Source organism: Bison bison, unplaced genomic scaffold (genome assembly GCF_000754665.1).
Source record: "Bison bison bison isolate TAMUID 2011002044 unplaced genomic scaffold, Bison_UMD1.0 scf7180017864483, whole genome shotgun sequence".
NCBI classification, from domain to species: Eukaryota; Metazoa; Chordata; class Mammalia; order Artiodactyla; family Bovidae; genus Bison; species Bison bison.
In genome coordinates, this window is record NW_011495043.1 from 179,468 (window position 1) to 189,027 (window position 9,560).

Below are 9,560 nucleotides of genomic sequence, written 5' to 3' on the forward strand. Positions count from 1 at the left end.
TACTCCTTGGAAGGAAAGTTATGTCCAACCTAGATAGCATATTCAAAAGCAGAGACATTACTTTGCCAACAAAGGTCCGTCTAGTCAAGGCTATGGTTTTTCCTGTGGTCATGTATGGATGTGAGAGTTGGACTGTGAAGAAGGCTGAGCACCTAAGAATTCATGCTTTTGAACTGTGGTGTTGGAAAAGACTCTTGAGAGTCCCTTGGACTGCAAGGAGATCCAACCAGTCCATTCTGAAGGAGATCAGCCCTGGGATTTCTTTGGAAGGAATGATGCTAAAGCTGAAACTCCAATACTTTGGCCACCTCATGCAAAGAGTTGACTCATTGGAAAAGACTCTGATGCTGGGAGGGATTGGGGGCAGGAGGAGAAGGGGACGACAGAGGATGAGATGGCTGGATGGCATCACTGACTCAATGGACATGAGTCTGAGTGAACTCTGGGAGTTGGTGATGGACAGGAAGGCCTGGCGTGCTGCGATTCATGGGGTCGCAAAGAGTCGGACACGACTGAGCAACTGAACTGAGTAATAAGAGAGGTATCATTTACTGAATATTTACCACATGCCAGAAAAAACCCTAAGCACATCACACACTCTATCTCTTTTGAGATATGAACTTAGGAACTATGAAGCAATCTTACATTATCTCTAACAATCGTATAAAGTAAGCACCATTATTACTCCATCTTACAGATAATAAGACTGAGCACAGAAAGTCTAAGTTGTTCCAGATCACAGAGCAAATGAGGGGTAGGGCCATTGAAGCTGAGATGTCAGATTCCTGTTGACCACTTCACTGTACTACTACCATATTCAAATAGCTTAGTGACTTACACGAATTCAGACTCTCAAAGTCAGAAGGGTCATCAAGTCTAACTTCTTCATAAATTGGTACCATGATCTCTACTTGAAGAGCCGCACGATGTGAAACAGCCATTTCATATTTAAACTACATTAATTATCAGAATTGTGTGAACTGTGAAAGTTGCTCAGTTGTACCCAACTCTGCAACCCCATAGACTATACAGTCCATGGAATTCTCCAGGCCAGAATACTGGAGTGGGTAGCCTTTCCCTACTCCAGGGGATCTTCCCAACCCAGGGATCGAACCTAGGTCTCCAGCATTGCAGGTAGATTCTTTACCAGCTGAGCCACAAGGGAAGCCTATTATCAAAATACTTCCCAATATTAAGAGGAAATCTCCCTCTTTATAACTCACTTACATAAACCCTTAGTGCTACTCTCTAAAGTCACCCAGAATATAATGAATTTTCTATCCAACCAACACTTTTTACACATTTAAACAAATCACGATCATTTCACGTTTTTATCTTTCTCAGGTTAAGCAGCCTCACTCAACACTTCCAGTTACCATTATATTCACACATTCTTCTCTAAAAGAACATTTGTGATATATAAAATCAAACACATTGCTGCCAGCACATTCTAAAAATCAAGTATATTAAAGAGGTTACTTTCCTTAAGCTAGACAACATACATCTATCAAACTCACCTGAGTTTCTTTGGTAGGTTTCTTAATCTATAGAGGGATATAGAATTCACACACACACCAAAAAACTAACAGGTTTTAAAAGTATGTCACCAGTCATTTATTAAGAAGCTGAACGCATAAGGCTCAGGATAAAGACTTCTTAGACTATGATTAGGTGATTTCCAAAATTTCCACTACAAGGTTATTTGATTTTTCCCAGGATTCCATATTTTGAAAGATGCCTAAAGCAAGCTACGGTTACTAAGCTATTAAATCATTTTCCCATTTTTGACAATCTGACATATACAACTGCCAGTGCCCTGCAATATTTCTAGCAAACAGCAAAGTACTGTTTCACTTCATTTGTACAGCCTAATTATAGGTAAACATGCAGTTACTACTAGGTTTTCTGAATTAGTGAACAGCTTTAGAACCACTCACGCTCAATTTTCCTGAACCCTAAGGATCAAGGGCCCTAATTAAATAATTATAACAATGGTTAATGTTGATCCAAATAAGAAGTTAGCAGAATCCAGAAAGGAGAACGCAACAGAACCCAAGCTATAAACAAACAAAAAAAAACTTGAAAAAATTAGACCCATGTTAAGAAGGTATTTGTTTCTCTTCTCAACTTGAGGAATAGGGAAGGGTGAAAAGGGAAATAAATTCCAAGAAAAGGACAAAAACCCTATACAAGAGTCATAATTTATATAAGAACTGTAAACTGTGGCATGATTTCAAGAAACTGATAAAAGTGTTGTTGTTGTTGCTAAGTCACTTCAGTCGTGTCCGACTCTGTGCGACCCCATAGATGGCAGCCCACCAGGCTCCCCCGTCCCTGGGATTCTCCAGGCAAGAACACTGGAGTGGGTTCCATTTCCTTCTCCAATGCATGAAAGTGAAAAGTGAAAGGGAAGTCACTCAGTCGTGTCCGACTCTTCGCGACCCCATGGACTGCAGCCCTCCAAGCTCCTCCATCCATGGGATTTTCCAGGCAAGAGTACTGGAGTGGGGTGCCATCACCTTCTCCAGATAAAAGTGTAAAAGAAGGAAAAATATAAATTCCCTGGAAGTTCAGTGGTTAGGACTCAGCACTTTCATCACTTTCAATCTCTGGTAAGGGAACTAAGATCCCACTAGCCATACAGCAAAAAAAAAAAAGGAAAAACATTTGACTATTCCCCGTCAACAGTAGAGGGGTCTGTGATATTAGAAATAAAGAGCAGAGAATAAACTCATCGCGTACTACATAGCTCAGAGAGGTACTGACCCAATCATTAATGTTTGTGATGATGGTTATTAATTTTCAACAATTAAAAATTAACAGAGTGCAGATGACTTACTGCTTAGAACCAAATGAAATGTTATCAACTTTGACAATGTAAAATAGCCACCAGTAAGTTGAAAAATAAGCACCCTTTTTTACAAAGTGGAAGGGTTAAAGTATAGTGTCAGTTTACAAATTATAGAACAAAAAATTGAGGTTAAAGTATATTACTCAAAGTTACAAAGGTAACCACAAAAGAGGAAGCAGAAATTACAATATAACTGTATGTGGGGAAGGGAGTAAGTTAAAAGGGTGTAAATACTCATCCATCTTGTCAGGAAGTCAGCAGATGATGTCTAAAGCTGATGAAGAAATAGCAGTTCAAGCATATTATTTAAAGACATAAGGACAACCACCAGAAGACCCAAAAGCGCAATTAGAAGTGTTCACTAGAGGCTCCAGTGAGCAAGATATAAGATGCGGCAGGGTCTCTGTTTCTTTCACAGTGGTAGAATTGGGGGCATTATCTAGCCTCTCTGTAGTTAAATGTAGCCTACAATTAAGTTCTTGCCAATGAGAACACAGGAAGAAATTATGTATGCCCTTAAAAGGAATGTGGGTTTTCTCCTTTTCCTACTTTTCTTCCCATCAGCTGGAATATGGAAATAATGGGGGTAAATTAACTTCAACTTTGTAGACAAGGGAAACACTTTAGCAGTCACAACGAGAAAAAAGGAGCCCAGATCTCCAAGACCATAGAACTATCATATTAACTCTGAATTACTTGTTCATACTTGGATTGTTACAGGAGACAAACTTTGTATGTGTAAAATGAGATCAGTCTGAACAATAGGATTGGAGTGGAAGCATGGGAACAGGTTGTAGAAGACCCCTAAAAGGCCTGAAAGCTAAGCAAGAGGTATTTCCAACTGGTAGAGTAAGCCACAGAAATCTTGGCAGAACAGTGACAAAACAGAGAGCAGTATACTAAGACAGCAGTGCAAGGCGTAGCATGAACCTGAGGGGACAGAAATTCAAAGTGAGATGACCAATCAGACGGTTGGAGGCATATCACTCCAAGTAAGAACTAAGAGCCTAGGCTAGGGTACAATCAATGAAAATACAGTGAAAGGGTTGGCCGTGAAAGACATCTGTAATAACTACTGAGTTAATCTCGGGACAATCTGAAAGAATCAATAACTATTACAAGACTTCTGATCTGGGAGAACAAAAGACTGGAAGCAATCCTGGCAGAGATGGAAAAAAAAAAGATCCTGTGCTGGTATGAAGCACTGAAAACACAGATAAGAAAACAGGCTACAGATGGATTTCAAGTCATACAGAAACTAAGTTTCTGTAACTTGTTACAGAGTTAAATCTCAAAAAAAGAACTATTACATTATTGTATTAGTTTTATGACTTGAGCATTTGTTTATCAACTACTCTCTATTTCTTCCCCACTAACAAAATGCCAGGGAGAACAGAAAGAAATCAACAAAATGGTTTCCTTTTACTTCCCATCTAGAACGATTAGGCATTGAAAGGAGGTAAGTAGAACCTGAGATATTCTCCGTACAGAAAGTCTGAAAGGGATTAATTTTAAATTATATAATAAACCATAATCAAAGAAAAATTTTAAGTGATACCAAGTTATGATAAAGCATATCATCTAAATATCAGAGATTATTAAAAATACATCTTTCTCTAAACCATTATCACTCTTAATAGATACACAATTATCTGTTCTGATGCTACTTCTCAAAAGAGCATGTTCCTTGGACTCCTTACATTTCTGACAAAATAAAATGTCATGCAAAACTCTAAAATATAGGTAACCAAATGTTAACTTCTCTGGCTCTCTCCTATAACACACACACACACATACACTCCCCACATGTGATTTCATGCAAACCATGAAGTGATTAAAATTGTGGAATCTTGGATTTGGAAGGGTCCTCAGAGGTCTACTATGTAGTGAAAGCCGAGGACAAATCTCTTCCACAATATCGCTTACAATGAAATGGTCGATAATTCTTTGCTTCAACATATCCAGTGACAGAAAAAAGTTTTTCAAAGCCAAATCTTTGTTAGGATTGCTTTGTGAGTGCTTCCTTATAATGAGTCAAAAATCTGCCTCCCATCTGTCCTGGTTTGACCCTTCACTACATGATTTCCTTCAAATATGTAAACACTACTAGGGAGCAGGGGATGAGATCGGGATTAACATATACACACTACTACATATAAAATAACTAACAAGAATCGACTGTATAGCACAAGGAACTTTAGTCAACGCTCTACGGTGACCTAAATGGGAAGGAAATTGAAAAAAGAGGGGATATATGTACAACTATTCACTTTGTTGCCCAGCAGCAAATTAACAAAACATTGTAAAGCTACTCCAATAAAAATTAATTTTAAAATAAACACTACTGCTCTCTTTAGCTTTCTCATTGCTAAATCAAACCACCTCCATTTCATCAAACCATCATGTAAGATGCTGGTGCACTTGTCATCTTGACCACTCTTGTCTGAAAATCTTCAGTATTTCACTGCTACACTTAAAGCATGTTGGTCTTAACTAAGTGCAATACTAATAAAAATATGTGGAACAGCACAACAGAATGAACTAAGATCACACTGAATAGAATGTAATATAATCTATCATCTAGATCTAGTGCTGCTCCAAAGAACTTCTTATGATGATAGAAATGTTCTACATCTGCACTGTTCAGTCTAGCCCCTAACCTCATATGGCCACTGAGCTCTTGAAATGTGGTTGGTATGACTGAGGAACTGAATTTTTAATTTTAGTTAAATTTAAGTAGACACACTGATATTAAAATTCTTCCTCAAAAGTTTTTCTATTAAATTTTAGTCAGTACACTGTAAATTTACTTACCAGGGTGTAACCATAAGACTGACATAAGCTAAAACAAAGAAGTGTTTTTTGCATTCTAAGTGAGGCCCAAATTTCTAAAAAAGAATCACTTAGCATTTTATTACCTGTTACACTTAGCCCATGAATGCACATGATAAAACTAATATTCTCTTTTCCACTAGTTATGCTGTTAGTGGATAAGAACTGACACTCCAAACAGAATAAGAAAATGATTTCAATTTATTTGTAGAAATAAAGAAGGATACAAAAGCTAAAAATTTTTGAAAATTTAAATGCTTATTAAGGGTCTTCACTTTAATGTTTTATTAAGCAACTGAAACCAAACATTTCCCCAAATAAACTCCTACTCACCCACACTTCCTAGCACACCCCATCCCCAAATCCCTGCGGCTCACTCACTTATTATTTCCAACTCAGAAAATGGTAAATTGTTCCCATTGCCCAGGTCTAAAACCTTGTGTCATATCCTTGACATCAGTCTTTCTCCTACACCCCAAGTCCAAATCTAGCACATTCTATTTTCTCTGTCTAGTATGCCTGTCCCCCAGCTCTATCTGCATGGCTTGAATTTCTTCTTCTTCATCAAATCTTTACTCAAATAACACCTTAGTGAGGCCTTCTCCCCTACAACTGCAAACCTACCACCCCATACTCCCTATCCTCTTTCCCTACCTTGCCACTTATCATGTGACATATATTCTCTTTGTCTGCTCCCACAAGAAGTAAGCTTCAAGAGAGAAGATGTTTGCTTCTCATTGCTGTATCTCCAGTGTATGGGACATAGAAGATAGTCAAATGTCAGTTGACTGTTTCCACAGATTATACATACATTATACATGCAAATGGCACACTCAAGGTTGCAAGGGAAATATAGTTAGAAACAACTGATGTGTTAGGGTAGTGGACTGAATTTTTTTAACAACAACAACAACAACAAAATACGTAAAAGAACAATTAATAGCATTGTTTTAAGCGACCAATACAGTATTTGAAGTCTAGTCAGAGTTAACCTTTCACAAACACTTTGGTTTGGACATCCCTGCTCTAGCAGACAACCTCTCAATCTCATCCACTCCTGCCCCCTTCTTCTCCTTTCACCACGGCATAAAATTATCCCAATAAAAGTAGAAAATAAACCCTAATGTAAACATTAATTGTCACATTCCCTGGATTAAACAGGCTCTCAGTTGTTTTGAATTAACATTTCATGAGCATGTTATCAGTCGATAGCCATAAAATATCTATTTTCCATTTCTAAAGACCTGTGATGTCCAACATGTGGTATCAAAGTTAATTTAAATAACACAGAACCCAGTTCTTCAGGTGTACTCACATTTCAAATGCTCAGTGCCCCATGTAGCTAGTGGCCACAGTACTGAATGGCACAGATACCAACACGACAGGCAGCTCTGCTGGGCAGGCCTGCTACAGATTTTTTCCCTAAAATTTTATTTGAAAGTATAAAAATGATTCAACTGAAACACTGGCAGGGTTTAGTCTTATAATTTTCAGTTCTCTACGTCAGTGATTTTCAAAGTGTGGTCTCCAGAACAGCAGCAGCATATTACTTAGGAACTTGTCGGAAATGTGAATTCTTGAGCCCCAGCAATCGGTCTTAATTTGTTTTAATGAGCTCTCCGGGTGATCCAGCAGATTTTGAGGCATGCTAAAGTTTTAGACCACAGTTGGCAGTCACTTAAGAGCAGTTATCAATACAAACATAAACTATGAGATATTATGAATGTATCATTACAATCTAAAATAATCTATAAATATCAACTGTGAAATCATACTTCTATCATGTCTTGTAGAAGAAACACCTCAGTAGGTATTTTCAATAAAATTAATATAAAATATTAAAATGAAACCAATCATGAACCTTATTTGATTAAAAAAAAAAAACTGTAATTTGCTTCCTCTTCCAATTTGCAAATCCATATTCACTTCAGTATCAGCATTATAGAAGCCTTTACGTAAGGAAGAATACACAGTGGTGCAATTACCAGGAAAGAGTGAGAAATTTTCAGTGTGTGCCAACTGAAATTTTTATGTGAGCAAATACTAGTGTTATTAGTGAACTATTAAATAAATATGAAATCTATTGGCTCAAATTAATTAAGCAAGAAGTTGAAACTAAAGTCGCAAAAGCGTTATGAAAAGGCTAAACAATCTGCCTACACTATTTCCTCTTACTAATCATAGAACTAGTATAAAACTAAGTATCAACATCCATATATGTTAAATATTTCTCATTAAATTTTCTGATAGGAAAACATCCTTAGAAATTTCAGCTAAGAATACATTTAATGCAATACCTTAAAATGATTACAAAACCACTGGGAAAAGATCTAGTTTTGGCTTACTACAAATTTGGCCCAAAAAGGAGAGTCTTCAAGAGCCTGATTGATTACAAATTTCTGCCACAGCCAAGTGTTTACTGAGATAACCTGCTGGTGGAAAATTACTTAATCAGAATTCAAGTACAGAATGTTTCAGGTGTGTAGGCACTAGATAATTTTAAGAAGTTTTATTAAAATATTTACAACATATTGAACTTCTGGTCTATGAGAACCTAAATCACTCTTAACACTGATACTGCACATATATTTCCATTTCCAATCAAGTATCCTTCCATAAAGTGAATACTGGCAATGTTAGGGCTTTTAAACCTAAACATTTTTTGAACATATATATATGTGTATACATATATATATCTATCTTCATATATATCTATCTTCATATATATATGTATATATATATGTATATATATATATATATATATAGCGCTAAGTTGCTTCAGTCATGTCCGGACTCTGCGACCCCCGTGGACTGTAGCCCATCAGGCTCCTCTGTCCATGGGATTCTCTGGAGGGCAAGAATACTGGAGTGGGGCGCCGTATCCTCCTCAAACATTCTTTACTAAACACTAAGGACACAATCTCCAACTTTGGAACATTATGTTAAAAAAAAAATGACTAACATTAAGAACTAACCATGTGTCGGCCAATGCTACTTATTTCTCTCACTAATCTTAGTATTCCTAGCCTAGATCCAAGCATATAATATATACTTAATTGGCATTTATTTTTTTAAAAAGTAATGATTATTAAGATGAGGGGATTCAAAGATACTAAAAAAAAAGTCCCGGCCTTCAAGGAGGTTACAAATCGAATTCGAAAACATGACATGCGAAAAGCTAAACAACCTATAACAATTAAAAATACCACGTGGCACGGCTGTGATTATTTGCAAAGTCAGTGGCAAAGAAGAGCGCTATAAATTCTAACCAGAGAGAGAGTATTATAGACTGCGGTTCTGGTCTCCCGACCAGACGGCGACACTATAGTTCAATTTAAAAAAAGAAAGTGACACAGCACTCATCCCACCCTAAAATTATCATCAGAGGAAGGAATACAATAACTAAAGGCAAAGGTGTAGAGAAAACTTCCATGCACAGCTTTTAAAGCATACGATGGCCCTGATAAAAGTGAAAACGGGCCGCAGAACACAATGGTCCGCCGGACCTCCAGGACCTCTGAAAGCTCCTGAAACACAAGTCTATCAAGGACAGCATCCTTCCTCCTTCCTCCCTCAGCTCCCTACGAAGCTTTCCAATGGACAGCCGTCCCAGAAATTTCTCCCAGCATCCGCAGTGACAGCAACTCTCATCTTCCTCTCCCTCCCCTCGCCAGTATCAGACGGTGGCATCTCCCGCCAGGGGAAAAAACGGAGGGCGGGGGATTGGGGGGGGGGGGTGCAGAATAGGCGAGAAAGCTTGCAGCTATATCGAGTTAGGACGGGAGGAGTAGGTATGAGGATGCGGGGGTCGAGGGCGGAGTCCTCCCTGCTCCAGCTCCTGTCTCTCGGAGGTCTAGCCAATATCCCACTCCCCCCA

At 38.0% G+C, this 9,560-nt stretch overlaps 1 protein-coding gene across 3 annotated transcripts in view; it reads right to left on the reverse strand.

The window, feature by feature from the left end:
* The window catches only part of PCMT1 (protein-L-isoaspartate (D-aspartate) O-methyltransferase), a 42,525-nt gene that overhangs the window by 32,464 nt on the left and 501 nt on the right, over positions 1 to 9,560 (reverse strand). The window lies entirely within an intron of this gene.